Consider the following 26,916-nt stretch of genomic DNA (forward strand, 5'->3'; position numbering starts at 1 on the left):
AAGTCGATTCCAACTCCTAGCGACCCTATATGACAGAGTAGAACTGCCCCATAGAGCTTCCAAGGAGCCCCTGGTGGATTCGAACTGCTGACCCTTTGGTTAGCAGCCGTAGCACTTAACCACTATGCCACCCGGGTTTCCCACACCACCACAAGTTCCTTTAAAAGCACTCCCTGATTGCTTTCCTCCCAATCTACTGAACAGCTTTTCATCATCTCTGTTGTAACTGCTTTCTAAGGAACTAGTCTAAGGTAGTCAGTCAGTCACTGGATCACTTCACCTAATTCCAGACTCTCAGGGCTCATGGCTAGCAGTGTTTCCCTTCTTTACTTATTTGTCTTCTCCATGTGAATGTCAGTTCATGAGGTCAGGTCTCTTTCTCTTGTTCACCACAGCTTCGTACATGCCTCAAAACATATTGTCAGAGGATAAATACCAAATAAAGATTTACTGAATAAAGAACAAGCAAACAAATAAATAATACGTTTTTAAAATAATATTGACTTTGAGGATGAATGCTTTATTCAGAAGCAGGGTAACATTTTTTAAACCTTTCCAATAATAAAATCTGTGTTTTATTCAAATTATTCTAAAATAAATTATACTTTCACATAAAAAAAAAACCGTTAGAAGGGTTTTCCTGACGTCAGCTTCTAATGTACTCAGATCCTACGTGAGTAAATTTAGAGGCAAGGTGTAATGACTGCAGGTGCTGCCCTGGCCTTCTAATATTTCTTTCTAAATGCTTGGCTTTGAGCTACCTCACTAATGATTACAATTTCTTTCAGAAAGTGGGCTAAAGGCAACAAAGAGATTAAATCCAAATTTGCATCTTAACAACAAATGAAATGTAATAGGAGATAATGCTGAAACTGGATAAAATCAGGAATTTTATATTACCTTAATCCTCATTACCATGATTCTTCTACGGTTATTTTAATTATTATTAAACTCCTTCTAATTCTTTCTAAATCCCCGAAACCTTTGCAATATAATAGAAATTGTAAGTCACATAAAAATATTACTGTAGGTAAATTAAAAGGAGAAAAAAAGTATACTATAACTTTGAGTTAAAATAGCTCATTTTTAAGTGTTTTGTTTATCCTTAAGTACATTATTAATCTATTTTGACTAAAATGTTTTTAAAAATCTCTATATACAGAATGTTTGTTATAGAAGGAAAAAATGTATCATGCTAATAGTATAGTTAAAAACGGAATCTTTTTAAGGCTTTAATTTTCTCTAACTTAACTGAAACTACGACATCTAAGTATTGGAAGGCATTTGGTGAGAGGTGACTGGAGGACTAATGAATGGTTTGCGAATCATCTCGACTGAGTCAGCACCAAAAGTAAGCTACACTGTGATACAACACTTTTGAAAGGTATAAAAAAAAAATAGACTATATGTAAAAAATACAGTGTGAAAGAACAAAGTCCTGGTGATCTGCTTCTGAATGGTCACAGCCTGAAAACCTTATAGAGCACATTTCTACTCTGCACACATGGGGTCACCACGAGTCAAAACAGACTCAATGGCAACTGTTTATTTTTTTTTAGTTCAATTCTATAATTGTATGCTTTATTCCTTTAGTAACCCTTCAGTATAAGCCAAAGTGTTAGAGTAATACTCTAATCTCATTATTACACGGTATTTGGGCTACCAAATATTTCATTTTTTTTTTATTTGGGCTACACTAAATGCTGTAAGGAAACCCTGGTAGCACAGTGGTTAAGAGATACATCTGCTAATCAAAAGGTCGGCAGTTCAAACCGACCACGTGCTCCTTGGAAACTCTATGGGGCAGTTCTACTCTCTCCTAAAGGGCTGCTATGAGTCGGAATCAACTCGACGGTGATGGGTAAATGCTATAAGGCCTTTCCACATCCTCAAAACGAAGTTTTATGGTCATAAAACATTCATCAATACTGATCAATAATCCTTAATAAAAATAAACATTGCATGTCATGATGAACATAACGTCAGAGTTACACGTGTAAAAATTGTTGAATTGGCAAATATTTTGAGATATATATATCAATAAATACAGCAATAAAAAAAAAAAAAAGAACCCTAGGATTGTTTCCCAAACATAGCCTACCTGAATACACATATGTGCAAAAGAAGAAAAAACAGCACTAGAAAAAGAATAAGAAAATCCAAAGGAAGCTACATCTGAAAGGAATAATTTAGAAATAAGTATTATATAACATGGATATATGATATATCTTTCATTTTGAGAACGCCCCTCCCCGGGATAATTAAAAACCAAATAAATGCCCTCCAGTTATTTTTTAGTTACTGAAAGAGCTAGACTCCTCCCATGTGAGCAAATTCAGGGTAAAAGCTAATACTAAAATATCACTTCATAGGTTCTATTTTTCTGGATAACATTTATTATATTATTTAAAAGGAGTACTGGAAACCCTGGTGAAGCAGTGGTTAAGAACAACAGTTGCTAACCACAAGGTTGGTTCTACTCTATTTCATAGGGTCGCCACGAGCTGGAATCAACTCAACGGCAACAGGGTGTTTTTTTTTTTTTTTTTTTTAACAAGTAATGTAGAATTAGGTGTAATATAACTTTGAGGAAAAAATCAAAGAAATCCAATAACAGATAACAATCTCTGTCGTACATATGAACTAATGTAACAGCCTGACTTTAAAGGCACCGGCCTTGTACACGTTGAGTCTATGTTTAAGTGCGTATTAGGAAGTGATTCTCCACCTTACTGGATTTCGACCAGAAAGAGGAATGTATCAAAGAGAATGCCCCACAATAATGCACCTTAATGTGATAACTGAACTACTAGATAAGATATATGACCTTCTGATGAAGTGATTATTGACTATGAGAAGCTTTCGATTTTATAGAAAATGACTTTGGATAAGAGGCCTCCAAAATTAGAGAGAGAGGTTATGTTTTGGCTCTTTAAATAACAGTGAGAAAAAAGGGCACTGTGAACTTACTCGTAGTACATGGAGCATAAAGGAGCCAACAAAAATGCTCCATTTCCCCCAAAACCTAACTGAAATGCCTGTCTTTGAAAAGTAATGAATTAAAGGTGAAAAAGATGGTATTATAAACATATGCACACACACACATACGTTTCTGTCAAGTAGAGTTAGGAGAAAACAACCAAATTTCATAAATAAACTACCTGAAACTAGCAGAATTTGCAGGTTAAAATGTTTTAGATTTTCTCACAAAACGCTAAAATGCATTCTGAATTAAATATATTATCTAAGAAAAAGTTCTGTTTTTTCTCATCATTTTAATATCTATTAATATTTAAATATAATGTTGTTTTAATATATTTTGAGTACATACCAATATGTGCATGTAAAATACAAGTTTTCTATAAGATAATAATACTGATGGGTTCAGAATCTCTGTACCATGAAAAAAACTGGCTAAAATGAAATTATGCTTTAATTTTAAAAATGTAGCACATTGGCAGAGTCTCTCTGATACTTCTTTTACTAAGTGGCACTCAGGTCCACCTGAAAAGTATTTCCTCCAGTAGAGGATTTACAATCTCAGTCTCTTTCCCTCCTACAGAGACCTCGCTTGTTGCCAAAGAACTTTGAATTTTCCTCCATCCTGGCTCTCCTCAATCTCTCTGAGAATAGGAACCATAAATGATGCCTCTGATCTTCTCAGATTGAGAACCTCTGTTGTCATCTTAAAAATAAGGAGTACTGGACTAAACAATCGCTATGCTCTTTCCAACTCTGAAGTTTTACCAAAAGTCAAAAGAATTTGATTAAGTGCTTAACCTTCTCATTCGTCTTTTATCGGTTACAGATATTACCTGAAACATGTCCCTGTTCTTCTACTTTCCACATTTTCAACCACACTCAGGAGCCCTGGTGAGGCAGCGGTTAAATGTTTGGCTGCTAAACAAGAGGTCAGCAGCTCCAGTCCACCAGCCACTCCCTGGAAACTTTGTGGGGCAGTTCTATTCTGTCCTCTAGGGTCGCTACGAGTCAGAGTCAGCCAGACAGCAAAGGGCTTAACCAGACTCAGAGCCTATTTGTTTCTCTGAAATAACTGCCTTCCTTGCTCCTGTGACTTGCATATCACTGTACAGAAACAGTTTGGGTTTGGGAATCAAATAAATGATGTGGTAAAATCCATGTGAAATTGTACATTACAGATTAGTAAGCAAGGCCGAGTAAACCCATGCTTACCTTGCTTACTGGGTAATCTAACCTTGGCAGGGGGTGTAAATTTAATTCTGTAGGAAGGTGCTGTGGGGTTGGGAGACGGACAGATGCCAGCCATACCTAGTAGCAGAATCTTTGATGTGGTGATAAAAAATGTGAGAAACTGTTCACTATAGATGATCTGGTAAGCAGGATAAGCACTGTGCTTACCTTGCCTATTGGAAAATCCGGCCCTAGATTTGAGTTTAAACCCTGGTGGTGCAGTGGTTAAGAGCTATGGCTGCTAATCAAAAGGTCGGCAGTTTGAATCCACAGGTGCTCCTTGGAAACCCTTTGGGGCAGTTCCACTCTGTCCTACAGGGTCGCTATGAGTTGGAATCAACTCCATGGCAATGGGTTTTTGATTCTGGCAGCACACTAACTGGAGCTCCTTGAACACATTCTTTACATTCTCTGTCTCTTAGTTTTCAACTATCTAAAATGATGGTATTAAATCAGGTTACAGTTAAAAGGTAATACAGTACAGTTAAAATAGGATAAAATGTATATGTAAGTCTCTGTGGTTGTACACATAGGAAGGATGCAAAGGAAACACTATTTAACTGAATGACACATTGTCTTTCTCAAGGATATCTTCATTTTAACCAGAGGCATTGCTGTCAGAATGATTCTCTTCCTAATAGTGAAACTTTAAGTTATAAACATCGACGTGTATGAAAGCTATTTTTATTTTTCACAAGGTGAATTTCTTTAAATCTCTCACATCACTTACTTTGACTGCTCATAAGGGTAAACGTGTCTGCCTCACACTCTCTGGGACTACTGAAGTCTGTCTTGTCTGGAGTTCCCACATCTAACAAATTCTTTCATGACTTAGGCATCTCATTGGTGATATATACCTCCTGAAAACCACAGTCAAGGGGCAAAATTAAAATTAATTGAGAAAGATGGTCATACAGCAAAATAACATTTAAGAAAAATTAGTTATATTCATTGGTTAACTGAGGCCACAATCCAGAGGTTTGATCTTCCCAAGGCAAAGTCGTGGAGTCTTGATAAAATGTATAACTAACAAGAAAGAGAGAGCAAAAAGCCTTAAGTGGAATGTATATGTATCTCTAAAACTAGGTATCACGACTTAAGTCCCCGTGGACAATGCTATATCTTTCTGCAAAATCACTCCAGAAATCAATAGACGTTCGTAGCAAACACTCTCAGGGGAAGGAAAAGCTCTGCAATTATGGTCTTGATATTTACCTTTCTCCAAAAAGAGCTACAATGCATGTGATCATGGCTTAAATGAAGTGCAGTAAGTTGCTTTAAAGCATGTTCATTGTATTACTCTTTACTTTTTTAAAAAAAAATTTTGTTTGAAACATAGGTTCACCTCCAGGAAGAAAAGCAAAAAATTTAAATCCTATACTAAATTTGCTCCAACCTTAAAGATATTGCTGTATTATATAGCCCCCTAAAATTATATCTGCAAATAATTTTATATAAGCTCCAGATTGTACTAAGTCTTGGATTGGCCAGGACATTTCCACTCGCCCATTTCACATTTCCAGTGACATCCTGCCTTTATTAATTTTTGCATGATATATTAGTAAAAAGAACATTGCATCTACTGGCAACATATAACCTGTTGCCATCTAGTTGATTCCGACTGATAATTAATGACCCTGTAGGACAGAGTGGAACTGCCCCACAGGGTTTTAAGGAGTGGTTGGTGGATTCGAACTGCTGACCTTTTTGTTTAGCTGCCAAGCTCTTAACCACTGTACTGGCAATATATAATCCGATTTTTTTTTTTCTTAAACCTTATAATTCCATTTGAATAGGAGTGCAGAGAACAGAGATTTGGCTCACATTCTAATGTCTTGAGCACCTAAATGCTCAAGAATGTGATTGTACGCTACGTGAGACATTTAGCATTTGGGATACAGATGAACAAATATATTTCAGAGATTTCTCTAAATTTGGTGCATAGACTGCTTGCATCAGGTTAATGAAACATGGTTATATAAAAGGCAGACTTATTGCCCCCACTTAAAACTCCCTGAATCAGGATTTGTGGGCATGGATCTAAGGGCTCTGCCTTTCAAACAGGCTGCATAGGTAAATTTTATTTTTATTTTTTCTTGAATGTGTGTTGTCTTTTCCTTCACCTAAAATAGTTCTTATCTATTATCTAATTAGCAAAAACTCCTATCCCTCTCTCCCTCCCTCCCATCTCTCGTAACCATCAAAGAATATTTTCTCCTCTGTTTAAACTATTTCTCAAGTTCTTATAATAGTGGTCTTATCAAATATTTGTCCTTTTGCAACTGACTAATTTCACTCAGCATAATGCCTTCCAGATTCCTCCATGTTATGAAATAATTCAGTGTCATCGTTGTTATTTATCGATGCGTAGTATTCCATTGTGTGAATATGCCATAATTTATTCCTATACATCCTAGAGAAATAAGAGCCTTTAATGAACGGATATATGCACATCCAAGTTCACTGCAGCACTGTTTACAACAGGAAAAAGATGGAAGCAACCAAGGTGCCCACCAATGGATGAATGGATAAATAAACTATGGATAAATAAATTATGGGTGAATTTTATACACATTAAGTTTGAAATAAGGAGACTTGGTGGTGCAATGGTTAAGCACTCAGCTGCTAACCTAAAGGTTAGCATTTCAAACCCACGCTTCAGCTCTACAGGAGAAAAACCTGGTGATCTGCTCATAAAGATTACAGTCTAGGATACGTTACGGGGCAGTTAGTTCTATTCTGTTAACATTGTGTTGCTATGAGTCGAAAATCGCCTAACAACAAGTTTGAAATGTCCGTCACAGAAAAAAAGAGAGTAGACATAAACCAGAAGTGGACAGCAATCTTATGAGCACAAACTAGGTGATGCTTGTTTAAAATTTCTCACCAAAGGACCAAGGCCCCTTCATGACACAGCCTCTTCTTATCTCTACAGCCTTCCCTCTCACTGTCCCTCAGTTCAGCACAAGTAATGATGCCTAAACAAACAAGTGATGCTCCACAAGGTCAGCCCCAGAGAGCAGACCACACTTGCCTGATTCTGTCACCAGCCTAAATTCTGGTTAACTTGAAGCCTTGGTGACACCCTCCACCACCTCCCCTCCTGACAATGCCCAGACCTAGTCCCCACGCTCGCCCCACAGTTGGGTAAAATATTTGCCCACATGATTTTCTTTTGTTAAAGTCTTCATTGTAACAATTCACATACCATAAACTCACCCATTTAAAGTCACAACCTAAATTTAGATTTTTATCACCCTCAAAACAAGTGTCCTACGCATCAGCCGTCACTCTAAATTCCACTCTCTACCACACGGCTGCCCTAGGCTACTATTAGTCTTCTTCTTGCCCAGTAAATTTACCTATTCTGAACATTTTATATAAATGCCAGCATTCATGCTTCCATTAGAGCACTACTAACTATATTGTAACCATCTCTACACATCAAGGGCAACTGGTAGCAACGGTTAAGCACTAGGCAGTTAACAGAAAGGTTGATGCTTCGAACCCACCCAGCACCTCCAGGGGAAAAAGACCTGGAGATCTGCTTCAGAAAAGATGACAGCCTACAAAACACTATGGGGCAGTTCCACTCCATCATGTGAGGTCTCTATGAGCCAAAGTCGCCTTGATGGCGCCTAAGAACACTTGGAGATTTGTTGCTCTGACCACACCTGCAGAGGCTGTTTTCATTTTCTGGTACTGTGCCAAAAACTGAGGAATAATCAATAAATGCTGGGTTAATTCATATCATCTCTTTTTTGCTCCATTTCACAGTCAAGGAGGGGCAAAACTTGGATGTGTTATCACTGTTTAAATGAAAAAGACTATAACTAAGGTGGGGGCATCACTAAGGAGCCCTGGTGGCACAGTGATTAAGTGCTCTGAGCTGACCTTGAGACCTAAAGATCGGCCATTTGAACCCACCAGCAGGAGAAATATATGTCAGTCTACTTCCATAAAATTACAAAACACAAAACAAAGCCACTGCTGTCGAGTCGAGTCTGACTCATAGCGACCCTGTAGGACAGAGTGGAATTGCCCTATAGGGTTTTCAAGGCTATAATTTTTCCAGAAGCAAACTGCCACATCCTTCCCCCATGGAGCAGCTGTTGGGCTCAAATCATTGACCTTGTGGTTAGCAGCCAAGCACTTAACCACTGTACCACCAGGACTCCTTCGGTAAAGATCACAGCTTTGTAAACCTATGCGGTAGTTTTACTTGGTCCTGTGGGGTTGCTATGAGACAGAATCCACTTGACAGCAACACGTGTTCTTTAAGGTGGGAGTGGGGAGTTAAGTTCAGAAGAATGAAGGAGAGGCCAGAGTTAAATACTTCCTGAAGTAACACTGATCTGTTAAATTAGACATCAGTCGTCTTTGATATGAGAATGGCAGTCCATGAGATTTCCTGGGATGGACAATTACTACTACTAGACCCTTGGGGACACTGCACACTTTCTTGTTATTGTTCTTTACCTCCTTCTGAGTCCATCTCTCAACGCCTGTGAACTCTCCCTTGCTCCAGCAGTCCAGTATCATAGCTCGCTCTATGTCTGCCTCCTCCTAGGTACCCTAATTTTGGAAAAAAGTGTTCCTTTTACTGGTCTTATTAAACATTTTTATTGTCTGAGTGCTAGTCACATCAATGATATGGTTCTGAACGCATTAACTGACTGACAGAATCGGTTTAGAGTACACAGATATCAATCATTTAAAAAAAATGAAAGATAGCATACTCCGGAACACTTCACAAAGAAGCATATAAGAAAGAAATAATTAAGTGACCTAAAACGCTACAGGGATGGAGTTGTCAAAAGTCCTTTCTGGTAAGTCTCCCTGAGATACACATATGCACATACACATGTGTACATGTGTATATATATACAATTTTTCACTTGGCAATATGTTGTGAAGAGTTTTTCGATGTACTAAATATAAATCTGTGGTATCCATTGACAGCTGCATAGTAGCCATGATTTGAATGTTATATAATTCATCTAAACAACACTTAATTCTTAGATATCTGGGTTATTTTCCCTTATTTTCTGGCTATTATAAGCCATCTGAGAACAGCATATGTATTTCTGTGAAATTAACAGGTAATCTCATTGAAATATACATCTATAAATAAAATCTCTGTGTCAAAGCGTATACTGTTTTTGTGTTTTGACCAATATTGCAAAAACCAGCTGTCCTGTAGAAAAACTACACACCTTTACTCCGACCAGCAGGGTATGTTTTCCTATACCTTGGTCAAGACTGCATTCTCACAATTTTTTTTTTTTTTTTTTACTATCTAATAGACAAAAATCAAAACATGTCCTTTTGATACAACCATATCAAACTGTAAAATCAGTGTTTTATAAACTTCGTAGCACTTCTGACACTTTCATCGTCTTTGACTCTCTCCCCCCTCCGACCTATATCCTCCCGCAAACTCATATTCCACCTTTGTACCTCACGCTGGCGAAGGTGTGCTATTGCAAACACACACTCCCTGATAATCCGAAATGCAGAAATGGCTTATTTTTTAAAGACATGTTTAAATAGAAATGTAAGATTTAACTTTTTGTTTGCATTTCTTCAACTACTAGTGAAGTTACATGTATTTCCATATTTTTATTGATCCTTTGCATTTCTTCTTTCAAGTCCTTTACTTCCCTGTAAGGATATTTACCTTTGGTTGTTGGTGTAGTTTTTTTTTCTACTGGTGTTAAATATCTATGTTATCACATATTAATATTTCATATTTACAAAAAAGAAAACATTGCCGTCAAGTCGATTCCGTCTCATAGAAACCCTATAAGGACAGATTTATTTCTGGACTCTCTATTCTGTTCTTTTATCCTATTATAAATGGTATGAGTTCATAACTAATCTTAATATCTACTGGAATATACCCCCTCCTCCAATACTGCCCTATAGTCCTTCAGCAGTTTTACATTTTTTTTTCCAGATGCATTTTAAAAAAAACTACTTGACAAACTGAAAATCTTTATAGGATTTTGCCTGAATTAACATTGAAGGTACAATTTAATTTTTAGAGTAGTGATAGCGCTAATGTTTTAAACTTGCTAACAGAAGCAGAGTCTAGTCACAGGGTCTCTATGAGTCGTGACCCACTCGATGGCAACGGGTTACGGCTTGTTTTTTTTTTTTTTTTTTAATAGAAGCAGTAGAGGTAACGATGGCAGACGATAATTAAATGTCTACTATGCGTAGGAAGATTCCTCCAAACACTTAACATCATTAGGTTTTTTAATCGTCACAGTTCTGTAAATGCAATATTATTATTGTCATTTTGCAGATGACGAAACTGAGGCAAAACAAGACTAGGTAACTTATTATTAGTGATCAAACTGCCAGCAAGCACCGGAGCAAGTATTCCACTCAGGCATTTTGAAAGCAGAGCTTCTGTACGTATAACTCTGAAATTTAGGTATGCTTTTCTTCAAGTATTACTTAAGTCTTTTAAATTTTAATTATTAAAGTCCTATTTACCTTTTTATGGTTTTAAATTTTTCTTGCCATGGAACCTGTACATGTCTTGAAAGTATGTCCATGAATTTCATATGTTAGGCTTCAGTTCTTAAGTTACACATTTATTTGTTACATTTCCAAAATTCTTATTTTTTTGATGTTAGAATACTGTCAGTTTATAATTATTTTGTAAATACATACTTTATTGAATGCTCATTGTTTTTCTAAGTATTTTGGTTACCTTAAGTTTTCAACAATTATCATCTGTAATAATAATAATAAGCCTTCTTTTTTCCAATGTGTACACCACCGGGGTCTTTCTAATTCTTGCTAACACCTTTGCCTAACAATTCTACAATATTAAATGTTTTGTTAAATTAACATTTACTTTTCTAAATCTCTTTTTTAAATGGTCAGATGGACTTTTGCAATTTTGATGCCATCTATAAGACCAATTTATAAAATGATTTAAGGATATTTTCTCTTTCTCTGTATTCTCCAACTCTTAAAATAGCATGGGAAGAAATGCAAGAATAAATTTTTCAAGTCCTAATTTTTTTTTAAGATAGCTCAACAGCTTTCATGCCAGTAAATTTAGTTCATACAACCTATTGAAACAATTCTTATGTCCGGCCCCTGAAATATTATCCATTTGATTTGTCGTTCCTGATTTTATATGCTTTCATGTTATTTTCTCATATTTTTTTGATCAGGCAAATTATTTTTATTTAGTAATTAAGTATGTAAGATATTAAGTTTCTTTTTATTACAGGCTTGTCTTTATCCATAGGTTTCATATGTGGTATTCTTTTTATTGCTATTATCTAAAAGTCTGCAATTACAGTTTGTTTATTTTTATTAAGTTATTTGTAAATTTTTTTACATCATTTTAAACCAGAAAATAGCCTATTATGACCAATTTTTCATAATTTACTGAGTTTGTTGTGTTTGTATGGCTAAGTATATGGTAACAGAATAGATAATATGTTTGACAATAAACTTTCATTTGTTTCCTTTTTTATTCCAAATTTGTTAATCATCTGTTTAGGTGATCTTTATTAATCAGTCCAGCCACCCTCCCCACAGTTTGATTCTTGTCTATTAATCTTATATAAACTAAACAAAGCCTGTTCCACTCAACTACTTGTCTGTGTTTCTCTCAGTTTTTTCCCTCTGTTCAGCCGCTCTATGTCACGTATTCACATGCTTTGTCATAAACTAAGTTACAGTGGATGACATTATGGGGAGATGGATAATTTTGTTGTGGTTGTCAGATTTCAGAACCTTATCACAAACTCTTCTCCCCATGTTCCCAACTATTTGCCACGTAAGTAAAATACGTGAAATTTGTATCTTGCAGCTATATACAATCTATACTCACGAAAATAAATTAAAATAGAGTCATCAAAATTGGCCAAGGGAGCGATGAACACTTGAAATCATAAATCACATCGTAGGAAGTACAGGGTGTGTCCTGAATTAATGCGCACATTTTACTAGAATAGCATCCTTGGGATCTACACCACTGAGTGATAACCGGCTCAGAGTATACCAAACTGACTTCCTACACTTTATAACTTAAACCATGAAAAGAGGCGTCTAAGAAACAATTTATATTAAATTCTCATTTTAATAGTACTATGATAGCCCTGGTGGCATAGTGGTTAAGTGCTATGGCTGCTAACCAAAAAGTCAGCAGTTCGAATCCACCAGGCACTCCTTGTAAACTCTATGGGGCAGTTCTACTCCATCCTATAGGGTCGCTATGACTCGGAATCCACTCGACAGCAATGGGTTTTGGTTTGGTTTGTCTAATGTTAGTTTCCAACATTGTTCTGAAAAGAATAAACACAATTGTACAGATGAGAGGCTCTATTCAAAATTCCCTAAGCTCAAGACATACATACAAGGTTATGGTACCTCAAAATTTAAATAATTGCATCTACCTATCTATCATTTATCTAAAGAAAAACAATGGGGAGAGAGTGAGGATAGACAGAGAAAGAACTTTCTCCGTATGCCATAAATCGTGCCACAGTTACACTGTCCTATGTGAAAGCATATAAGTGGTTATGAAATTTTAAATCACTTAAATTTAACTTCAGCAAGCGCATTTCAAATCCTTAACGTGTGGTTGGTGGCTGTTTTGGACAGCATACGTACAGAACATTTCCATCATAACAGAAAATACAGCATTGGGGCAGATATTTTATCTCATTTACACATGCCAAGGACGTTGAAAAGTAATTCTTACTATCTTTTTATTTTTTCCACAAGAGAAAATGGAGGTTCATAGAAAACGTGTATCAAATTCAAGTTCAGAACATCAGTAACTGATGAACCTACGAATGTAACTCAGGTCTTTTTCACTGCTGAGCCTCTGATTTTTGTACCTATTATGTAGAATCAATGGAAAGAAAGATCTCTTAAATCAGGAAGGGATGATGGGAAGCCCCTGGCCCAAGCTCATCACGCCTTCACAAACGTCACCAGAAATGGCACTGGCACAACTTGCCGCGGGGGCATGTACCGTTGTAAAAACTTTGACCTACCCTATTTATTCCGAGGCTCCTGATTTATCTCATGCTAGTTCTCTGTGTTGCTTTCAGCGTTCCTTACTAGTATGTATGGTCCTCAAGTAAACTTATCTCGTGCCTTCGATTTCTCCGTTAGCTCCTCTCTCTGACAAAATACGTCCAGGTGTTGACCCCCAGTACCTGTGAATGTGAACTGGTTTAAAAAAAGGGTTTTTGTAGATGTAACGAAGGATCTTGAATTGAGATCACCCTAGACTTAGGGTGGGCCCTACATCCACTGACTGGTGTCCTTACAAGGGAAAGGAAAGGGAAATATGACTCACATACACAAAGAGAGAAAAAGAGAGAGAGAGACTGAAGGAGATACACAGGGGAAGGCCATGTGAAGATGAAGGAAGCCCAAGGATTTCCAGCAGCCACCAGAGCTCAGGCTGCTAACCAAAATTTCGACAGCTGGAATCCGCCAGCCACTCCTTGGAAACCCTATGGGGCAGTTCTACTCTGTCCTATAGAGTCAGTTCTACTCTGTCCTACAGGGTCGCTGTGAGTCGGGATCGACTCAATGGCAACGGGTAGTACCAGAAGCTCAGAGAGAGTCGTGGCACATTTTATCCTTCTGAGCCTCCAAAAGGAACCAACCCTGCTGATATCTTGATTTTAGACATCTGGCCTCCAGAACAATGAAAGAACAAATTCTGTTCTTTCAAGGCACCTTTCTGTATTTGCCAAGGTAGCCCTGAGAAACTACTTCACCGCCATCCCTGTTAGGGCTTTTTCAGTGCTGTGATCTCTTAAAAAGCAGTTCCTGTTCCTACCACATCTCCCGAAGATGCAATCAAGACTTCCCCGTGATTAGCTTCCCAATTAACAGAAACAAGGGAGCAAAATCTGGGCGAACACCTGGAGAAAAATGTCAAAAACGCATGAATGTTAGGTTACAGAAAATCACTTTGCCTTTTAAAATTAGGTTGACTGGTTGAGTCTAGTGCAACATTGCTTTCTTTTTTTAAAGTTCTGAATGGGCTCCAAGGCAATATGAACATAAGTAGGCTTAAATGATATAAGATGTGTGGAAGCGTACTGTTAATCAAACGATGCCAGAGACGTAAAAGCAGCTAAATGTTACTGACAAGGAAATGGGTCACTTAAAATGTCATGTACTTAGTGATATGCAAATGAATTATAATACTGGATAGTGATAAGAAAAAAGATGCATATAAATATATAACAAATTACAACATTTTCTTATTTTAAATGGCCAAACTAAATTATTTTAGGTGGTCTTGTCTTGTATTTCTCTAGCATCTGCAAAAGCTAATTTTAACAATTTTTCATTAGCCATAAAAAAAAAAAAAGGTTTTTTTTTTCATTGCTTTCTTTTTACATAGAAAAACTCAGACTCAAACATTGTTTTCATTTACCCCAACTACCTAATTACATGAACTGTGGCTGGTTTTCTTTTAAAGCCTAGTGCTGAGAAATATTTTTTAGTTCTTCTAAAGATCATATTCACCTATGTGCCTACTAAAAATGGCAATGTGGATGTTTACTCAAAGGACAGCTACTCTGGGAGAAATACCTGGATAGAGGTGACCTCTCAAAGAAAAGGAAGTGAGTAGAGTAACCTGAGCATGTAAAGTAAGGGAAGGAAGGAGTGAGGTGTCAATCAAAAGAAGAGGAAGGAAGGATGTGGCCCCTGCACAGCACATGTGCGGGTTTGGGTAATGCAGCTTGGGTCAGCCTGGTGTTGGTCTTTAGAGACACTGGAGCCAATAGCCCAGAGCTAAACCTTTTTTTTTTTCTCCTTAGTTAAAGTCATAAATAGAAAAAGAACATATTGCCTGAAACGTATACACCAAAGTACAAACAATTATATTAATTTCACACGTTTTTATTTTAAAGGGATAAATAATAAAAATGCATTTAGTTACATAAAAAGCAGCAGAGCGGTTAAAGGAAAAAATGTATATGATTTGCAATTCTGGAAGAACCAGGGTTTTTCAGCTTTGCTGGGGAGGGCATATACAAGTACTGAAAGAGGTATTTTATTTTTCATGGCTGCTTGAGGAAAATGGTCAGGAGGCATTCAGGTCTTGCCCATCGTGTTTACAAAGTAACGTGCTATCATTTGTGCTTATTTTTCTTTAAGTGAGGAAGTCTGTAGTAGGGAGCAGAGTAAAAGGGAAGGGCCCTTATGATCACTTTAGCCTAATTTGAATGTATGCTGTCCCCCAGTCCCCAGGCTTCTTTACTTGAAAAAGACCATGTATTCAGGCATAAATTACAGGAAAAAAAAAATCAGCAGAACTGACTAAAGGTACCAATGAATGTCACGTGTGCCTAGGATTCTCCTAATATATCAATACCCTCCTATCTGAGACTTCTACCTTGTACTTGGGAAGCTCTTCACTGCCTTCTGAGAGACTAGCAGACCATCAGAATTCACTACGCCATGACCGAATTCAAATTTGTCTGCTGCTCAAGCTTTGTAATATTCTATCAACACCAGAGGCCTTTATACCACTTTAAGTATACAGGTTTTTCATATGCCGTTTGATTGCAGGTAGTTAGAATATACTAACTGTTCTTTCCTGAGGCATATTTTACATACAATTTAACCTACTGATTGGATATATATCCTGGAGACTGTGCTATAAGGGATCAAACTGATTATGGCAGGAATCAGTGTCTTTCCAACAGGGTTAAGATTATGATTCTTGTTTTCCAGTGTACTTGGATGTGGGATGAGAGGTGGCTTACGGTAAGTAGTGAATACTGTGTGTTTCTGTGTACACATCCTCTGTGTGAAAAGTTATGTTCACTTGCATTTGCTCCTGTATGTGTATGTATATGTGTACATACCTATGTCTGTGTCTGTTCACTTGGTTAGAGGACAAAGGCATAGGATAGCAGAACCTAGGGAGAATTAGTATCTTCTTTAATCACAAAGAATATTTTCCACATATATTATGAAATATATTTGGAAATTACATTGACTAAAGTTTTATATATACAAAAAAAGCCCAGACTTACTGGCCTGACAGAGACTGGAGAAGCCCCAGGAGTATGGCTCCCAGATACCCTTTTAGCTCAGTAATGAAGTCATTCCTGAGGTTTACCCTTCAGCCAAAGGTTAGTCAGGCCCATAAAATAAAACGAGAAACTAAAGGGGGACACTAGCCCAGGGGCAAGGACTGGAAGGCAGGAGGGGACAGGAAAGCTGGTAATAGGGAACCCAAGGTCGAGAAGGGAGAGTGTTGACACGTCATGGGGTTTTTCATCAATATCATAAAACAATATGTGTACTAGCTGTTCAATGAGAAACTAGTTTGTTCTGTAAATCTTCAGCTAAAGTACAATAAAAAAAAAATGTGTACATTTTTTAAAAGCAAAAACCTCCGGAGAGACAGAGAATTTTTTACAGATGGGGGTAAAAGAGTCACTGAAAGAGAATATAGATTGTTTCTGAGAATATAGCACTAGGTAATCAGGTTCTGTTAGGGCTTCAAATAACTGGACTTAAGGCCACAAGCAAGGACAAATCTAATTCATAATTTCATTGAACATTTATCTATTAAGCACTACTAAAATTTATTTGGAAGCCCTGGATGGTGCAAATGATTAACATGTTCAACGGCTAGTTGAAAGTTCGGAGGTTCAAGTCCACCCAGAGGCACTTTGGAAGACAGGGCTGGCGATACACTCACAAAAAAATCAGCCACTGAAAGCCTATGGATCACAGTTCTACTCTGAAACACATGGGGTCATCGTGACTGGGAATGGACTCAGTGGCAACTATTTTTTAAAGATTTATTTAGTTTTGAAAGCTATTCAAACAATTTTTTAAAAAGTTATTTTTCTGGGAATTTCAAGTGATTGGAAAAAATATTTGAAAAATTCAGTGGGGATAAAAATAGAGACATATATTTAAACTTACTGACATAAATTAGAAGTTTATTTGAAGTGCCACAAATGTTGGTCTGTAATATACTTTGAGAGTTAAAATTTTTGCAAGAATTAATATTCATGAATGTATTTTCACAACCAAAAATAAGATATAACCTAGGGAAATAATTCTAGTTATGTGTGTCACTATTTACATGTCTATATGCAAAACATTATGCGGTCAGCTATGAAATTGTTTACCTAAGATAAAAGAATGTTACTTTGAGTTTTGGTCCAAATAATTGGCTCTATTATTTAAAAATTATTGTAAGATATTGTAACATGCCTGAAAAAAAAAAAAAAAAAAAAACTTGGAAGCTTGCAATTGGCAAGTGAGTCAACGCACGTAAATCAGGGAAATACACAGACTTGTTTTTATTCCTACACACTATTTTATTTTTTTCCAAAATTTAGTTGTAGCATTAGAACGACAAAATCTCAGTGCCGACAATGTTCTCTGGATGCTGTTACAAGCTCCGTGGTTTATAGATGAGGAAACTGGAGCGAAGAGATAGTAAGTGACTCATCCAAGATCATGCAGCATTGAGTAGAAATAAAATCACAGAATCTGGCAACATTCAGTGTTATGTCCATGACACTAAAATACCAAAAGGTTGATTGTTTTAAGCAATGATTCGCTTAAGAGTCAACCACAACAATATGGAGGTTCCAATGATTTAAGAACATGCCAGTGAAAGTCACTGCTTTATGTTAATCAAATTAAAAATCAAAAACACCTAGGCATCCTTTCTGATGCAGTGATTTTACTTTTGAGAATTTACCTTAAATAAATGCTTTTGGGTGTCAACAAAGACATAAACAACAATAAAACTGTTCATTCAGCTTTCTTTCTAATATAAAAGTATTAAAATAAAATTTGAAATGGCCAACCATAGGACATTGTTAAATAACTTCCATTAAATCCCCACAATGAAACAATAGGCATTCACTAAAATGATGCTGTGGTAGAAAGATATTTAACAGTATAGACAATTTTAATAACTAAAATCCACAAAAATGTAAACAAAATATTGCTATGGTAAACATGTCATAATAGACATACGTATACGCATAGCAGTATCACCCCCCACATAGATCATATCATACTACGTACGTGAACAGGGGTTACCCTTTAGTTGTTAACATTTGTATGCATATGTTTCCTTTCCTTTGGACTTTTCACTTTGTCTTCCCCCAACACTGCTGAGTATGTATTACATCTGAATTAAAAAATAAACACTAGGTGATCATCTAACACTGTATGATGCAGCATATTTCTTCATATTTTAACGGATCGTTACACTTGAAAACGATTTCAGACATCAAAAAAGAAATATTGAACCATGTTTTAATCATAATTGTACAATGGAATACTGAACAGTGGTTATAATAGATGGACTAGTTTTAAACTAATGAATATGGAAAAATCTTGAATACATAAAGGTGAGTAAAAAGGAAAGTTACAAAAAGATACACAGAGTGAATACATACTCAATTTCGAGAAGTAATTCTATTTCTAAACAAATCTTTTAAATTTCATTCAGCAATTAAATACTAAGGCTATTTTTCAATCCTGAATTTTAGTTCTGTGAGGGTAAATAACTAAAAGCCCCACTAAATATCACCAAAAGAATATTTCTGTTTGAGGTATTTTTCCTGCTGATAATGCTGTTACGTTACTTCTTTCAGTTTTCTGTTTCCATTTTATTCCTCGGTTTTCCCTATACTTGTACTCCATGTTTGGTGATTGTAGTTTTTCAAAGAAAAATTCTCTGGAAGGTCACTGATGGGCAGGCCTCAGGGGTGAAACTACCTTGCTCAACTTGATTTTACAGGTTTGGTTTACTACATGGACCAGTGTCACAAAGCTGATTAGATCTGGGTGTGGCGACTGATATGTATAACCCAATATGCCAATACTAATTATACTAGAAATACTACTGTCAACAGCTCAGATTGTACAGTAATCCCCCCAAAAAAATAGTTCTCTAAAGGAAATGTACAGAAGTAATAAGATTATCACATGGTTGTCTGGTTAGCAAGCACAGAATTAGAAGATGTTTGGTGGCACAATGATTAAGAACTTGGCTGCCAACCCAAAAGGCTAGAGGCTTGAACCCACCAGCTGCTCCAGGGAGAAAGACATGGCAGCCTGCTTCTGTAAAGATTACTGCCTTGGAAACCCCAAGAGGTGGTTCTACTCTGCTCTATAGGGTCGCTATGAGTCCTAACTAGACGGCAAAAAACCAAAAAAACCAAACCCATTGCCAGTGAGTTGATTCCAACTCATAGCAACCCTACACGGCAAAGTAGAACTGCCCCACAGAGTTTCCAAGGAGTGCCTGGTGGATTCAAACTGCCAACCTTTTGTTTAGCAGCCTTAGCTTCTAACCATTACACCACCAGGGTTTCTAGACCACAGACAACACCATATTTATATGGTATGAGGCTGCACGGGGCAATCAGAAAGCCAGCACTCGCCTTCTCTCCTGGAGGGTGCCCATATGAGTAAACCAGATTTTGCCTTTCAGATTCTGATTGTGTTTATCTGTGTTTTCCATACACATCAGACACATTTGTCTCAGATATTTTTAACAATGCCAATAAAATTAAAGCTGCTGCTTGTGAATACATTCTATGTGAATCTTTTCACGTGGACTTAGTCCCACATCATGTGGTATCTTCTGATCCATTATTTCTTGACCATTTATATGAACTCTTAGAGATCTCGGCAGTGTCTTGCTTACTCTTGCCCAGCCCACTACTGTTGAGTCAATTCTGACTCACAGTGACCCTAATATGACTGAATAGAACTGCCCCATAACATTCCCAAGGCTGTAATCTTTTACGGGTTCAAGCATAACAATTGTGAGGATGGTGCAGGACTGGCAAGTATTTCATTCCGTTGTGCGTAGGGTCGCTCTGAGTCGAAGCCAACTCCACCGCACCTAACAACGTCTCTTACAGAAGCACACTGCTACATCTTTCTCCCTCTGAACAACTGGTGAGTCCAAGCCACTGACCTTTTGTCTAGCAGCAGAATATGCTTAACCACTGTGCAACCAGGGATCCTTCTAGTCCTGCCAACAAACACAAATTTTCTTGAGTTTTTCATTTCCGTTATTATTTAAGAAAAGGTTTGCACGTTATTCATATTTAAACGAGAGTGAAAGTCTCTGATATTAAGCAACAGAAAATATTTTTAAATAAGACTTAAGACACATGATTAGCTAGGAAATGGAAAACAATTTTTAAGTGGCTGTATCACTTGCGGAAACCCTGGTGGCGTAGTGGTTAAGTGCTACGGCTGCTAACCAAAGGGTCAGCAGTTCAAATCCACCAGGCGCTCCTTGGAAACTCTATGGGGCAGTTCTACTCTGTCCTGTAGGGTTGCTATGAGTCGGCATTGACTCGACCACATTGGGTTCGGTTTTGGTTTTGTATCATTTGCAATATCTTTAAATGATATTACATAACTAACAAAATCATTGACCTGTACTGTTATTACCTCTGGGTTTGTCACACTATTTAAATTTGTCTACAATTTCATTGGGGTCATGAAAGGCTGATATAGGAAGGTAGGAAGTGTTATAAAAATTTAACAATATGATCTTGAGTTACTTAAACATAATATAATGCCAAATAAAACTAAAATAAAATGTCCAGGTTCCAGAAACAGTAAAAAGCAAAAGATCTCATCATCATACAATTACATTTTTAATCCTGATTTTTAAAAAATCACATTGCCCAACATTTAGAAATTAGAATATTAAGTAGATAATTTCTTAACATTATTAATTTCTAATGTTTTTTTTTAATGTTTGATTATTTATTTATGTATAATTCATTCTAAAGTTGTTTTACAAGGTAAATTCTTTTTGAAATTCTTTGTATTTTGAATTTTTCTCTCAAAAGAATGATTATTTTAATAAGGTGTTTAATTTGTATTGTTGTTACACAAACACTTTTATTCAAATATATCAAAAGCAAGAATTTTTTAAGTGCTCAAACCTTATATACTAAAACAGACAAAATTAGAAATTATCAATATGATATAAAAATATTATTTGAAATGCAAAAAAATTCTGATACAGATACTCTTAGAAAAAATTCTGTGTAAATATTTATTAGTTAAGGCAGCCTGAACACAAACTTACCAAAATCAGTACCAGGAATTTGAAAACTCATGAATACTCCTGATGCTATTTTCTACGTTTAAATATTTTAAGGTAATTTTTTCCCCAAAATTTGTAAAACCAAATATTGAGATTCCTGTTTTTCATATAATTTAGATTAAGTCATAAAACTTTTAATTTTTCTGACATTTATTTTTAAATATGTATGCTAACCATTAAATTTCTCTTTGTTTTAACTATTATTAACTGTTTTAACGCAAAAACCTTAAAAAAGCATAATTTGTTTAACAAACCCATTATAAGAATCACTTTATTTAAAAAAATTATTCTGGATTTCTCAAAGATATAAATAGAATCCTTACATAAAAGAAATATCAGTGATACACAATTACATTAAAATTAAAAACTTTCTAATTAGCTTCCATCCTGTAGCTAGCAATAAAAATGTAAAGAAATAGGTATCAAATTTGGTTTACACAAATAATTTTTAAAAATATATGTATTTTTTAATGAATTTTTTAATCAAAGTAAAATGAAATTGGCAATAATTAAAATATGACCTACTGTTCTTTAAATGGAGCCCTGTTGGTGCAGTGGTTAAGAGCTCAGCTGCTAACCAAACGACTGGCAGTTCGAATCCACCAGCAGCATCTTGGAAACCCTATAGTGCAGTTGTACTCTGTCCTGTAAGGTAGTTATGAGTCAGAATCGACTTGACGGCAACGGGTTACAGGTGCTTCGAATATAACAAGTAAAATTCTAATGTTGCGTGTAAAAGTATTAGGAAGAATGTAAATAAGGAACTTCACAATAATGAACAGTTCTTGAACCTGTATCGTAGGAAAAACTACATTATAAGTAATGAAACAGAAAATATTAGTTTTAATATTTAATAACAATATAGATATTCAGTTATATTTAATATATGTACTGCTATTAGGAATGCAAAGAATTGTATAGTATTTATTTTGATCATGAAAAGAAACTTATTTTACATAGTAAATTTCTATACGCCCCTGAAAACTGAAATAACGAATTTGTAAGACTATGAGAAACAGTACATCCGAACATGAAACAAACATTCTCCAATTGTTAAACTCTTGGATTATCTCGAACCCACTGATCTTAAAGCAAAAATATCACTGTACTGATATATTTTTTGATAATTAAGAACAGCTCAAAGATAGGTATTAATATTCATTGAACACTTAATTTGATATTTACTCTTTAATGGTTTTTATTAAGCTTTTAATTCTTTTTAAATTTAGACAATTTTAAATACACTTCATAAAAAAGCTTAGGGATGGAAGGTAAACTGATGTATTTATTTGCCAATAATATGATTGTTTTACCTTTAAATCTATGTTCAACAGGATACTGTTCTCCTGTCAAGATATTGTCTTCTATTGATAAAAATAGTATAGATTAATTAAAACCAAAACAGGCACACACAAGGAAGCCCATTTATCATTTCTGATTGCTACATTTGCTTAAATACTAGCCCACTGGTTTATTTATACTGCTGTTCATTTTATATATAATCACACCATAAACCTAGACATATTTATCTCCCAAATAACAGAATTAATTCCTGAAAACTACATCAACAACTTGTTTTTGATTCAAGTAATCAACCCACTGCTATCGAGTCAGTTCCAACTCATAGTGACCCTATTCACATACGTAACTATTAAAGACCAGTCCATGCCGATGTACCCTATAACCCCCTAAAGTAAATTTTTTTTTATTTAAAAGCTGTAACAGGAATAAATCTTTTTGCTTTAATTAACTTAATGAATTACAGATTGAGATATAAGGGAAATGTATAAATATTGATGCAATCCAGTAATGAATTAATATTGGTAACCTTCATTAGCTCTCAGGAAATGTGACCAAGTTTTTAAAGAAATATGTTAAAATCAAGTTTATTTGGCAAACGGGTGGTATAAATTGGAGGAAAACATTAATGGAATAAGCAGGTCCTCATTCACCTTCATATAATTGAGGCTGATAAATGAATGCTTTCCATTCTTACATGCCTGTGGGCACCAGGTTAGTGAATCTATAGGCTCAGAGCAGTCATTTTTTTATTGTCTACTTTGCATGATAACCTTCCAGATCTGACGCTTGTTGTACAATAATGATGAGAAACACTTATTACAAAAACCCAATGACATTTCAGCCAGCTCCTGAACATACTGTATTTTCCTAAACATAGAGGGTCAGATAGCACTCCAACATGATTACAGTCATAGTAAAAGTCCTACCTACACAGCAATGATACAGATTTCTGGGGTATCTAAGAAATACTACCAAGTTGAACTTTTTTTTTTTACACTCAGCTATTTAGTCTCTCCATGTGTCTCCAGGCATCAAGTTCTGAGCATCAGTTATATATTTCAAACCCTTTAAAAGAGACATACGTGAAAACAGAAAATTTGGGGGCTGCAGGTATTGTGAATGAAACAAAGTCACGAAACCTGCTTCTTTGAGAATAAAAATACTACTTAGATGACTGTTAACTTCTAATGATATCAGGTTGTGAATTCTTTATTAACGTGGTGTCTACTGTTTAATTATGCCTCTCTCCACCTCTCTTAAATCTCCTACAATTTGAAAAAATCACTAGAAAGGTACGTTTATTTTAGTAATTTGTAAATCTAATTTTTCTAAATCTTTGTCTCACCATTTACCACTGTTTGATCCATTTACCTCTTTCAGGAACAACTTCTCAATATAGGTCTTACACAAATATGTCAATAATTTTCAACATTACAAAGACAAGCACTTGCCCTGTCCAACTGTTTTAACCCTTAAATAACATATATAATTCATATAATACATCTTACTTTGGGATTCATCACAAGTGCTAGGGTATGTGTACAAATACTAGGGTAACTCACCCAATCATATTTGTAGGGTCAGCTAGTGATGCTCTATAAAGTCACAGACAGAAAATCATCTGAAGACTTTGGGGCTTCAAGAAAAATTTTGGGTAATCAATGACACAAAATCTACTCCAAAACATCATATGAGCAAAACCATATTCAGGTTAGGAATGTACATACTAATCATAATTAAACTATATCCTTGGTAGAGTTTTATACAAGAAAGCGCTGTTTATAAAGAACAGAATTCCTAAAATGTAAAGGTCGTTGTATCCAATAGATCATTAAGACATAAAGATTAGAGTAGTGCTCAAAGTTAGAAATACTATTTAGAATAAATCTCGAGATTATCAATTAAGATTTATATTTCAAGATACAATTTTAACTGTCATGCTTATCCAGAGTAGTTCTTATTTTATTATGTAGAAGTCTTTTTCTTATATATACTGCTTAAAACATTTTCTTCTAATGAAGAACCAATGGTATTCTAAAAGAAAAAACAAAGTTCAAATATACCATATGTACTTTCTACCAATTATAAGTAAAAGTCATGCTCAGACTACTTTACAAGAGAAATCAAACAGGCTGCCGACAAGATAGAAATTAAAGTATAAAATGTTTTATCTTCTGTTTGATCTTTACTGATTTATGAACGTATTTTATCTCAGAAGATAACTTAATGGAGAAAAACAAAAATTCACTGCTTCTTCATAATCTTCAATTCTGTTTTTAAGGCTTTATTCAATTGAAATAGTTCAAGTTTAACACGAATAGCTACATTTTATATTGCTAAAAGGAAACTACCTAATATAGCTAGAATAACAGAATAATGTCCTGAAGAGATGGCAAATAATGCAGAAAGTAGGCTAAAGCTGCTGTGATATAAACCCTTGGATAAATACTTGATGATTACCAAATTTCAAGTGTTATCCCGAGATTCAGGAAAACACAGACACACTGCTTAACAGATACTTTTAACTAACTCATTTTTGATCCTGTAGTTTTAAAATAAGAGTAAAAATTAATGATCAAAGTATTTTCCAAAATTCATCAATACGACATACTGCTATTGTCATTACTGAGAGTCCTAATGCAAACTGTCTGTCTAGTATATTCCCCCTATAAACTTGAACCCAGCTTCTGTAGTGTGTAATGATTTTGCCAGTCAAATAAACTAATTAAAGAACCTCTCTATGTTATGAAGAGAGTATCCAGCATTTTTTTGTGTGTCAAAATATAATTTAAAACTGAAGTATAAATGTAGAAGTTGATGGACTATTGTATGTTTTGTGATGTGCATATCACTATAAGAAAAAAAATATATAATTTAGAAAGATTTAGCTTAACTAGGTAGTATTTAATATATCAACGGTATATCAATTTTATCAACATTTCATTTAGATTGCATTCACAGAAAAACCTAGAAATGTACCTGGTTTTCTGTGAACATGTATATATCATATATGTAATAACCATAATATAGTCCCTTTTAACCTATTCTAATAAATTAACATAGTTGTTAATAGCTGATTTTTAAATTCTCAATGAGAGTTATCATATTTGAGTAACTAACGGGTTTAATAATGATAAGAAGTTATCCATAGTAGTTCTTATTTTATTACGTAGAAATCTTTTTCTTACATATACTGCTTAAAACATTTTCTTCTAATTAAGAACCAATGGTATTCTAGAAGAAAAAACAAAGTTCAAATATACTGTATGTACTTTCTACCAATTATAAGTAAAAGTCACGCTCAGACTACTTTACAAGAGAAATCAAACAGGCATATGAAAACCAGATGCCTGGTTTCATATCTTGAAACATTTCAATATAGCATAAAACTTTCTGTTAACCCAGAACTAAAATCCTTCCCAAAGCGCACTCTTCAGACAAAGATTAGACTGGGCTCTAAAACATAAAATAATACTCCTGAAGAGTGTGCTTCTTAGTTCAATCAGAGACATGAGACCAAATGGGCAGCTACTGCCTAGAGGCAGGATGAGAAGGCAGGAAGAGACACGACTGTCTGAATGGACACAAGAGTGTGCTGTCACATTATAGGGATTGCAACTAGTGTCACATAACAATATGAGTAGAAATGTCTGTATGAGAGATTAACAGGAGCTGTAAACTTTCACCTAAAGCACAATAAAAAATAAAAGTCTCAGTACACTAACATTTGATAAGCTATGTTTTTGTTCATTCATTCAATAAAGATTTGTTGAGACCTTGGGGGAAAAAAATTTCAGCATCTTACATTGGAACCCTTTTGTTCCTACATATGTGAAGGACCATGAAATGGGGCAAATTCAGAAAAATCTATAACCACTTAATCTGTGTGGCAATTGACAGGATAAAATCAATTTCTTCAGAAAGGTAATTTTACTCTTTTACAACATTGGAAGTCCCAAATCTTCCTCTAAGGGAATACAGATTCAGAATGCACAATTAAGTACTTTTCTAAAGACATTATCTGATGAGTTAGGGAACAGTCACACATTTTGAATAAATGTGAATCCTTTTTAAGTTGCTAAATAATAATATAATGCCTAATTGGGCTCTTCCAGACAAGTTAAAACTCAATTCTACGCCACAGTAAAACCTACTGCAAATTTAACGAAAGGAGTAAGAAGCTGCAGACGAGGAGACTAGATTCAAGAACCTGCCCTCTTGTGAAAGTGTATATAAGCCCCAAGTATATAAGCACCAAGCAC

This window comes from Loxodonta africana, chromosome 21, assembly GCF_030014295.1.
Source record: "Loxodonta africana isolate mLoxAfr1 chromosome 21, mLoxAfr1.hap2, whole genome shotgun sequence".
NCBI classification, from domain to species: domain Eukaryota; kingdom Metazoa; phylum Chordata; class Mammalia; order Proboscidea; family Elephantidae; genus Loxodonta; species Loxodonta africana.